At 38.5% G+C, this 11462-nt stretch overlaps 1 pseudogene; it reads left to right on the top strand.

Moving 5' to 3' along the window:
• The first annotated feature begins 297 nt into the window (after positions 1 to 297).
• LOC149229867 (AP-2 complex subunit mu pseudogene) lies at positions 298 to 8465 on the top strand (annotated as a pseudogene).
• Positions 8466 to 11462: the final 2997 nt, after the last annotated feature.

The raw sequence follows: 11462 nt of genomic DNA, 5'->3' as shown, positions 1-11462 counted from the left end.
ACGAAGGTGGACCGCGATACATAGACAAAGAGGAGGAATCGTTGGTGGCAGAGAACAACAACAGGGAATTTGTTGGCAGCGAACGAGTGAGCAGGAATAACAGTGGAGATGTGCTCAAATCTTTAGGCAGGGCTTCGCCTCAAATTAACAGTAACCTACTGATGTGTGATGCATGCTAAGATGCAGCCTCAGTTAATTGATCCTCCTCCCCCTGCTCAGGAAATCAAGGTTGAGGGTGGTGGAGCAAGCATCAAATGACGATCTGATCAGCTGAGGTCCAAGCAGCTCAAGTTCGGCATGATTGCGAAAGCTCACACTGGAATGATTGAGAGGTTGGAAGAAGAAGAGGATGATCCCTTCAAAGACGAGGACCTTCCAGATGAGTTCAAGCGTGGGAAGTGGAGCCTTCTGTCAATTTTATAGTGGCTCATCTTCTTTGTATTTGTGGCAGCGTTTGTGTACAGGAAGACTCTGTGGCGACTCCAGATATCTCACTGCTATTTTGATTACCACGTGATCTAGAGAGATATGGCTTCAGTGCCTTCGATTGTCCTCTGTTGTATTCTCTCTCTGATTTGTGGGCTGGAATCTATTGGCAGGCCTCGTCTGGTCCGATCAATTTTTTGGAAATGGCATCAACTCCAGCAACCATAGGATGGTTGAGAGGAATAGTTAAAGTTGTACCTTCAGGTGATAGCCTAGTCATCATAGGCAGTGCAAAGACAGAGTTGCCACCTGAAAAGACAATTACGCTATCATCTCTTATGGCTCCAAAACTGGCTTGCAGAGGGGGCATTGATGAACCATTTGCCTAGGAAAGCAAAGAGTTTTACGAAAACTTTGTATTGGGAAGGAAGTCACCTTTCGAGTAGACTATATTGTGCCCTCTATCGGAAGAGAATTTGGCTCAGTGTTTCTTGGTGACAAAAATGTTGCTTTGACCATTGTATCTGAAGGTTGGGCAAAGGTCAGGGATCAAGGACCTCAGAAAGGAGAAGCTAGCCCTTATTTAGAAGAGTTATTGCAGCTCGAAGAGCAAGCCAAGACGCAAAGTTATAGCTGGTGGACCAAGACACCTGGTGTTGTAGAGGCATCCATTCGGGACCTGCCTCTTTTACCACAGGGAAAATGCCTCTTTTACGGAGTGTTGAGTGTTTATGCTTGGTAAAATGAATTTTTTTGTTGAGTTATTTTTGGGTTTTATAACTGGCACATGTTCGGCTTGATCAACTTAACATGTAAATGCTATTTTTTAGAACCGATCACTCTAACAATTGTGAATTAAAGCTGGAAAGATTCAAGATGAAGATACCAAGCTTGGATATGATTTTAGAAGAAATTTATTGTGGCAATGGATATTAGTTGGGTGAAGCAACAATAGATGGACAAACAAGGTAAAATATTGTTACCAGGTACATAGTTTACAAAGACCACTATAAAACATCCTAGACTTGCTTACTAATGTATGTGACATATACTATGAATCTGTTTTATTTCAACACACAATATTTTACCTTGTTTGTCCATCTATTGTTGCTTCACCCAACTAATATCCACTGCCACAATAAATTTATTCTAAAATCATATCCAAGCTTGGTATCTTCATCTTGAATCTTTCCAGCTTTAATTCGCAATTGTTAGAGTGATCAGTTCTAAAAAATAGCATTTACATGTTAAGTTGATCAAGCTCAACATGTCTCAATTATAAAACCATAGTGTCTCAACATAATTAAGGTGTGTACTAGAGCATCCAATTCTAAATCAAATATTGGATAATTATTTTCATGTGGTGTTAGTTTCCGGCCACTTCTAAATTTTCCTATATCAAGGCTGCTCCTAAACCTTCTAAACAAGCATCAGTGGATACAACAAATACTTTTTTATGATCTACATTTTTCATAATAAGGGCCATTGTGAGTAAATGTTTTAATTTGTCAAAACATTCCTAATACTTAGATGTCCACTAAAACTTTGTTCCTTTCTATTGTAAGGATGTCATGAGGTAGGCCACTTTAGAGAATCCTTTTGTGAATATTTGGTAATATCATGTAATTCCCATAAAGGATCGAATAACCAACACATCCTTAGGTGTGGGCCAATTTGAAATAGTCTTGACTTTCTTAGGATCAATAAACAATCCCTTTTTTAAAATGAAATGGTCCAAATATTGTATTCTATCCTTATAAAACTCACATTTACTAAGCTTATCATATAATTGGTGTTCTCTTAATGTTTGTAACTCCAATCGCAGATGTTCCTTGTGCTCTTCTTCATTCTTGGAATACAGTGGAATGTCATCTACAAATAACAACATGGTTTCATCAAGGTAATTACTAAGTACGTTGTCCATCAAGCACATAAATGTGGTTGGTGCATTTCTAAGACCAAATGGAAACACTATAAATTCATAATGACCATATCTAGTTCAAAATTTTTTCATATGAATGTCTTTCTTTTTTATTCTCAACTGGTGATACCAATCCTCAAATCAATTTTTGAAACTATGGTTTCCCCTCTTACTTGATCGTACAGATCATCAATATGAGGTAGAGGGTATTATTTTTTAATGGTAAGCTTATTTAATCGTCAATAGTCTATGCAAATTCTAAATTTTTCATCTTTCTTCTTTACAAAAAAACAGGAGCTCCCCACGGTGGGACACTAGGTCTGATATAGCGTTTATTGAGTACTTCTTGTAATTTCATTTTCAATTTTGGTAATTTTGGAATACTAATTCTATAAGGTTCTCTAGACAATAGGTGTTGTGCCTGTTACTAGATCAATGGAAAAATTTATGTTTCATTATGGAGGTAAAACAGGCATCTCTTTGGGAAAACATCCTGAAATTCCGTAATGGTTGGAAGATCGTCTAATTTTTGTTTTTCTGTTTGTTTTTTATTTTCTTCAGCATGCACCACAAACAACTAACACCCTTTCCTTGCACTCTTTTTAAGTTGCAATTCTAATATCTCTCTAACTAATATTGGTTTCAGTGTACCATTTGTTAACTGTGTTTATCCCTCTTGACTTATACATCTTACTTTTTCCTCTAAATAGTTTATGATAGCCCCATGTTTTTCAAACCAGCCCATCCCTATTAACACATCATAGGATCCCAAGGGGATTATATTCAAGTTTAATTTTTTTGAAAAACCATTTAAATTAATGGAACACTGTTTCAATTGACTAGTTACCCTCTTATTTGTGTCAGCTTCTAGTTGTACCAACCATGCAGTCTTAAATTTTTCAATTCTCCATTTATATTTTTCCACAATTTGAGGACTAATGTAGCCTAAGCTAGTGCCTGGATCAATTAATATAGAAACATAATGGCTTAAAATGGTACCTTCAACCTCAATCATAGTGCATTAATGCTCCGCTTGTGTATCATGCAATATTGCACCTATCCTTGGAATGTTTCTAGCAACATCATTCATTGTTGTATCCTCATGAATAGCTTGGATATTTTGAATGGATCTAGGGTTATGAGAAAAATCCCTTACCAAATGAGGTTCCCCACACCGCAAACACTTCAGTGGTTCTCTCTCTTTGACCCCACTTATATTTTCATCATTCAAGTCCATGGGCTTGGACATAGTTTGAGATTTAGTTGGCTCGGTGGAAATCCCTTTGCTTAATTTCTTCCACTGCTAATTTCTTCCAAAATTTTTAAGACATGTAGGTTTTTGTATTTTGGCTCCCCCTACATATTTGTTTTTGTACTTAATTTTCCAAGGTTTTGAGCCTTCCCCCCTATTTTTGAATTGTTGATAACATAGTCTTGCCTTTGTTACTGCTTCATCCATTGCTTTAGGATTATCGAACTCAATCCTTTCTTTATAGGGGACTTTTAAAAAATTTAAAAATCTCAATACCTTGGATTTATCATCACTAATATAGGGGACATACCTCAACAAATTTGAGAATTTCACCACAAAATACTTCATAGGTAATTGTCCTAGTCTTAATTCCTGAAACTCCTTGGCTTGATCATCATAGTATCATTCATTCAAGTAAATGGACTTAAATTGTTTATGGAATTTCTCCCAGGAAGTTGTCTTTGCCTCCAATGTATGCACACTTTTAACCTCCTGCCAATAGAGAGCATCTTTTCCTCATAGTTGATAAATAGCCAATCTGGACTTCATATTATCTATTCTCATGTTTATAAACCTGTAAATACTTGGTCACATTGAGGATCCATGCTTCAAGATCCTCCTCATTTTCCGAATCAAAGGTAGGGGGTTTTTTTTTTCTAATCTCCCTTTGCGACTCCACTTTTTTCTTCCTTTTTTGGGATTTTGAGTAAGTTTTTTTTTAATCATCTCCAATTTAAGAATTTTATTTTCTATTCTTAACATTTTTCCTTTTCGATGGTTTTGTTTTTCCTCCATCCTCTCTCATTTCTAGCATCATGTGACTAGACTTTTCAGTTAGATCTTTGATCATTATTTCACGTTCTTCATTTTCCTTCAACAACCACTCATTACTGATTCTCAGAGAAACCATCTCCTGTTGTAGAATCTTTACAATATCCACAAGTTGATTTGTTGGTGTGTTAGTTCCTCCTCCTAATTCCATACAAATTCCTTCTCCTTCTACCTCAAGTGGGTTGGTATCATTTTCCATTTCATATTGTAATCCCGCTTCACCTGAGTACCTCATAGTAAATACAACTAGCATTAGTGTCTCCATTCTTCAGGTCAGATTCACAAAAATAAATATGTTTCAGTGTGGTGGTTCCCAGTGAACATATTTTTGAAACTTGGTTCTGATACCATATGTCACAAACCTAGTTCCCCCAAAATAAATATTTGTTTTTCCTAAATCAGTCTAAATACATCGTACATATGATTATATAGTTAAGGGTTGTTTTTTTACTAACAACCTTTATATAGATGTCACTCCCAATACAGTCGCCTAACTAAAGTAGCCATCACATCCTCCATGACCCACATTACTCTTGCGGTGCATAACAAAGTTGTATTCTCATTTTTTCCTGTTCTTTTATCCATAGATTGTTTTTACCTTTAGTGCGTAATGGAGGAACTAATGATGCTATATCATTATCATTAGGTCAAATATCAGTATCGGTGAAGTCGCATGTTCTGGTTTCTTTTTCCACGAGTTACAAGTGGAAAGTAAAGGTTCTATAGCCAAATCCTTGGAGTATGTAATCGAATCCAAGGTCACCATGTACTCCAAGAACATGTGACCTCCATGTGACTGCCAGTACCCTGATAGAATGGATGATGGATATGTATTGTCGATTATCCAAAGATAGAGATTTATCCACCCGAAACTAACCTTATGATTTGGGTTCCATATCATCTTTGTTGGGGTTTTTCACCATTGTGAATTGGTGTCAAGCCTGAAAAGCACCGCCATGAATTTTTTCTAGTAGAGTGACAACTGACTTTTCTCTCAAGGCCATCATTGCGGGTATACTTCCTTCCCGGTTCATATTTAACCTCCAGCAATGTTGAAGGTAAGGATTTTTAACTTGGTTTTCTATATATTTGTCCTTTGATAATAGTTTCGGTACTCTCTACTTTTGATTTCCTTGCTTTAGGTTATTTCTGTCATTGTATTAAGGTATTGCTAGGCCTCGTGCCCCAATGCGCATTCAATGTAAACCATGCCTATCTCAGTGACCTCTGTGACTTTCCTAACACAAAATTTTATTACGAGTAAGATGGGTTTTCCTGTATGGCTGAATTCCCTTCTTGAAATTTATTTTTTTCCTGAAATACTATTGCTCGGAACATTAGCGCTCCTCTATCATTTGTGTTAGTGGTTTATGTGAATTTTTCTTGCGGTGCAAGGTTTTGGTTCAGTGCCTTTGGAGCGAAGCGTTTCCTAAGGGGAGATTCTAGGGATCTAAATCACAGACTTCTCTACTTCAGTTTCCAAACAAGGGTTATAAATCTTTAGCCATATCGACCCATGATTCCTATATTTAATTCAAGGTTTTCAACCCTTGTCAAATTGTAGCTTCTTATTACTTTTAATTTTTTTCTTTTCGTAGGTTACTGTTAAACACACATGGGAAACATAGAATAGGAAAGATAAATCATGTGAGTTCATTTTTTTATTAACATCAGATATACATTTATAGTACAATGTGTGACTCTTGGGTTTCAGATCCCAAGGTCTCTTGGACTGCTTTGGTCTATTCGGCTTCCACACTAACCCATTTAGGATTAGGTGTCCAACATTCCCCCCCTTAATCCGAAGGGTTATGTATGAGTCCAAGAAGAGAGCTGTAATACAAAATGTGCAAAAAATGCATGGTAGCACTAGGCTGAATGTGCTCTATGAAATGTTGGTATAAAGGGCGGTGGTTTAAGGATGACCACCAACACTGGAACGCTTAGTGCAGTTCCCGGAACTCTTCCAAAACTGGCAAGAAACTGAAGTTTTCTGCTAGAGGAAGTGATCCTATTGTTTTAAAGAGGAAACCTTCAACCATAAAAGGGAGGTCTCAACCTGTGATGGTTTAAGGATGACCAACAACTCTGGAATGCTTAATGCAATTTCTGGAACTCTTCCAAAACTGGCAAGAAGCTGGAGTCTTCTGCTAGAGGAAGTGTTCTTAATCTGTGATGGTTTAAGGATGACCAACAACTCTGCGATTCCTGCAACTCTTCCAAAACTGGCAAGAAGATGGAGTCTTCTGCTAGAGGAAGTGTCCCAGATTGCCAACTGAAGGCATGTTCAGGGTTATCTTTGTCTCTGGCTACAACTCTGAAACTGGTGTGGCAGGTTGTGGCTTAGGCTCGCTTGATGTGACTTTGAAGCTTGTAGATGACCATCATTTCCCCCCCTGTCAGATACAAGGTGAGAAGATGGAGAAAACTCAACTGCAAGACTATTCAATACTCTGGAACAAGTTCTGATATGTGTTTGGAATATCTTCTTGGCTGTTGATGCCCATTGCCAAGAAGCGATCCATCCAAGATGAATCTTTGTTCTTGCAGGACGTTTGTTTCTGAAGCATCTGTTTGAAGAATGACTGGTTTTATGACAGTGCTTACATGGATGAAGATCAAAACAGTGATCTTTCAAATGGCCAACTCGATCACAGTGTTGGCATTTCACGATTTGTTGTTTTTGTTGTTGTTGTTGTTGCTGTAGAAGAGGGGCAGAGTCTGGAACAGATGAAGCTGAACTGTCATGAGGAGCAGCTGAACTGTCATGAATGAATCCAGCACTCTGAAATTGAATGGGCTTGGCGTAGTCTGGAATATGAAAGGACAAGTCCTCTTCATATCCAAGACCAGTTCTGTGCTTGTTGTGGACAAGCTGTTCCCAAGGTCTGATGATGGGCTTGGGAAGTGCAGACTGAGTTTCAGCATCTGGATATACAACTGTTGCTTTATTGGGTACTAAATCTGAATCGACTATAACATTATTGACTTGCTTCTGATGGGTTGCAGTGTCAGTGTTCTGAACAGAAACATGTTCAAAATGACTTCTCTGTTTTAATTCTTCTTGCTATAGCTGAGATTCAAGCTGTAAAAATTCGATCTTTTCTTGTGCATCATGCAGGCAGGTCTGAATGTCACAAAGAGTGTCTTTGCTAATTTGTAATGTGTCATCAACAGTAGATAATATCAGAGTTTTAAGGAACTGTAATACTTCACTGGTTCTGGCCATTTTTTCTTCAATGTCTGATTTACACCTTAACAAACTGATCACAATTACTACTCAATGTAGAAAAGTAATATCTACTCACAGTACACAGCAATATCCTTTATAAATGTCAGCAAATGATCAGTGTGCAATATAAAAGATTACAATCAGTTCACCAGAATCTTTATGCAGCAGTGGAATCAAGGAATCAATGCACTATAATGAAATCTAAATACAAAGCCACACTGGGGCAGCAACAACTGCAAACTTGTTTGGATCCTTCAAGTACTCCACTTTCAAATCAGCATCAGCAACAAGTTTCCAGAATCCGGGTTCTTTAAAACGGACTAGTAACATGCATCTCAGCTTTTTACCCAAATCAAAAAACTCAATAGCTGGCAATTTTACAATGAATGCGCCCTTGATCTTTTAGCAGTAGTACAAATGATCCCCAATAAATCTCAGCCTTCTAAAATGATGAGGAATTCGGTCTTCCAGGCATCCGGAACTCCTTTGCTCCTATTGTAATCAGCAATGTCTATATTGTGATTGTTGTCAGTAGCAATGCTAATGCAGCCTGTGCCTTAAAGTTTGTGGTTGAGGCAGTGGCGCTGTTCAAATCCTACTTTGGTGGTGCATTCGATGAAGATGCCATCCGGAATAATTTTGTGCTAATTTACGAGCTTCTTGATGAGATCATGGACTTTGGCTACCCACAAAATCTTTCTCCTGAGATTTTGAAGCTTTACATCACACAAGAAGGGGTTCGGTCTCCTTTCTCATCCAAGCAACCAGACAAACCCGTACCCAATGCTACATGTCGTCCATGACTAGTAACTGCACATCGACAGCTTCCACAACTCCTACTTCCAGTTCATCGAGGCTGCATCACTACCAGGTCTACAGTTCGAATCCCGGCAATGTCAGCAAAATTGGGCATACGTTGAAGAGGTATGATGAATTTTCGTTTACAGATCATGCTTCTTCATGTCATGATCCCAAGCAGCTTCAGTCTTCTTTTGTGAATCCAAAGAATGATAAGCGCAGGAATGTCAAATTTTATCCAACCAGTACAATATTGGACCAGTATGCTCGGCCCTGTGCAGAGAAGGACTTGAACAGAGTAGATAATTATAACAAGCATAGCCTGCCTTTTTCCAGCAAACACCTGAGGCGACGTTCTCATCAATCGCCTCTATCGCGACGATGTCGGTGGCAATATGGTGGATGCATTCAGAACACATATAATGCAAACAAAGGAGCTCGGGACCTGTCCTGTTAGGCAGATAGGTGGATGTTCTTTCCTTTACATGAGAATCAACAACCCTTCAGATGCTTTGGACAAGATCCAGTTTGAGAGTCTCACGGACAAGAGTAAGCTGGATGCACAACCAGAACTGTTTATTCACATTATCCCAGACAAGACAAACAATTCGTTGATCTCAGCCTAGAACGTAAAGGTCTCAACTTCACCAGCTTCCGCCATGATTTCTCCTCGAAAGCTTAACACAAACACAGACCAGAAATCGCCGAAACTAGCCTTCAAGGCTTACGAAAATACAGACGAGAAAATCGCCGAAACTAGCCTTCAAAGCTTATGAAAACGCAGACCAACAAAACATCGAAGCTAGCCTTCAAAGCTTACGAAAATGCAGACCAGCAAAACGCCGAAGCTAACCTTCAAAGCTTACGAAAACGCAGACCAGCAAAACGCCGAAACTATCCTTCAAACCCTTCAGACAGAGTAGGCAGCGTTCAAAAAGGAGCGCTCCACACATTCAATAATCACACAATACACCAGTCTACCACCGCATGGGAGATCAGAGAAAAGCAGAGGAAGCGCACAGTAAATTCAAGCGTTCATATCACACCTCCTACGACGAGACTGCTTGCAAGACCTTCGATGAATTGTCCATTTCTCGGCTACAAATCGCACTAAACAAGATTTGAACCAGCATTCCCTATCGGATCAGTGAATCGGAGTGAAGTTGAAGAAAACTAGCGACTGTATGAACACGATGGATAGGGCGGTGTGTCATGGATCAAGCTTCAGCAATGAGGGGTAGTCTGGTGCCTTTGGCACGGGTGACTACAATTACAGGGCCCACACAATCACGCATGGTGTCCGGCATATGAAAGCCCACCTCTTCATAGTCAGCATGAATGTCCGAGGAGAGAGCAAATAGATTGGTTGTTCAAGGAAATGGGGCTCAACTATCCCGGATTCTTAGAGCAAATAGATTGGTTGTTCAAGGAATCTCTATACGAAATCGTAAACCAGCGTTTCAGCAACGTATGGGAAAAACGCAGTATATTTACACACGATGCGCTATCTGATAGGGTCAACAGTATTCAAGGAGCAGCGTAACAGTCGAAGGAGCATTTTGTATGCAGGTGGAGTAGCTACAGCAGTAGCGTAGCAGAAGGGAACAGGCCAGCGAAAAATGTTATGTCTATAACTGACACGATCAACATAAATTAATAGCAAGTAGGTTCTGCAGAGTTGACAGGTTTTAAAAATACCCAAGCCTCTATTTTCGGATCGCTGGAATGTGCATGTGCGTTACACTCAGAATCGCAGAACCGGCAGTCATATGAATGTAGAGAGGACGTTTCAGAGTTGTGAACCGTTTCTGACCCGTTCAATGAGCAATATAAATTTATCCAGCTTTGATACCATGTTAAACACACATGGGAAACATAGAATAGGAAAGATAAATCATGTGAGTTCATTTTTTTATTAACATCAGATATACATTTATAGTACAATGTGTGACTCTTGGGTTTCAGATCCCAAGGTCTCTTGGACTGCTTTGGTCTATTCGGCTTCCACACTAACCCATTTAGGATTAGGTGTCCAACAGTTACCATCCCTTTATGGCACCTATAAGTGTGCCCATTCAATCAGTACTAACAATATTCTTGAATATTTTTCAAGAACATGAGGTCAAGGTTCATCAAGTTATAGGTATGATATCGCCAAGTGGTAGCTATGTGTGTGTTTTTTTGTTTTTTACTTACTTCAGGTTATTTTGTGATTCCACCAAATCAACTCCAACACTCACATAAATGTTCTTATCTATTCTGACATGTATAATGTCACTATGACGAACTGGCTTCGAGAACGAAATGTTCACTTCTAAATTCATTTCATCATGTCCACAAGTCAGTTTCCAATATATTAAGGATGGATTTTTTACTATCTTATTCTGATGCAGGGATTGATTTGGTCTCGAGTTTCTGTTGCTAGTTGTTCAGTGTAGCATATTTACATTTGTAGTTTTTCGAGAGGAGAAAAAAACTCAATTGAAGATATGGCCTTGATGGTGTGTATTTTATCTGGATGACTTTGACACATATTTATTTTATGTCGATCAATTTGGTCACGAGAACGAGAGCTCGATATCTTATCATTAGTACAAAGATATGTAGTGGATTGGAAAACCATATAGGGTTATATATTTTTTTGTTCACTTAAATTTTACAAGGTTTCCTTTGTTGACAAAAAAATAATTTATGTTGCAGCCATGGTAAATTTTGTTACTGTATCTAAGTTCTTGTGTGGTTTGCTAACATATTTTTTAAGTCTTATCCTCACTGAGTGGCCCAGCGGGTAATATATTTTTTTTCTACATTCTATCTCGTGTCTCTTTTGCATCACTATTGTGGTAACAAAAGGTTTCATCCCAATTTTTTTTTTTTGGTTCTGTATCTGGAACTTGAAAATATTCTCTTATCTGAACTGGGTTACAGCATAGTCTCAAGTTTGAATATTTTTTTTTCTTCACTGGTTATAATTGACATCCTAATGAGGAACTACCTCTCTT

Source organism: Pinus tabuliformis, chromosome J (assembly GCF_031772625.1).
Source record: "Pinus tabuliformis cultivar Carrire ecotype Pingquan chromosome J, CPIR1, whole genome shotgun sequence".
Lineage (NCBI taxonomy): Eukaryota > Viridiplantae > Streptophyta > Pinopsida > Pinales > Pinaceae > Pinus > Pinus tabuliformis.
The sequence above is the reverse complement of the archived record's forward strand: the minus strand, read 5'-3'. Positions and strand labels throughout refer to the sequence as shown.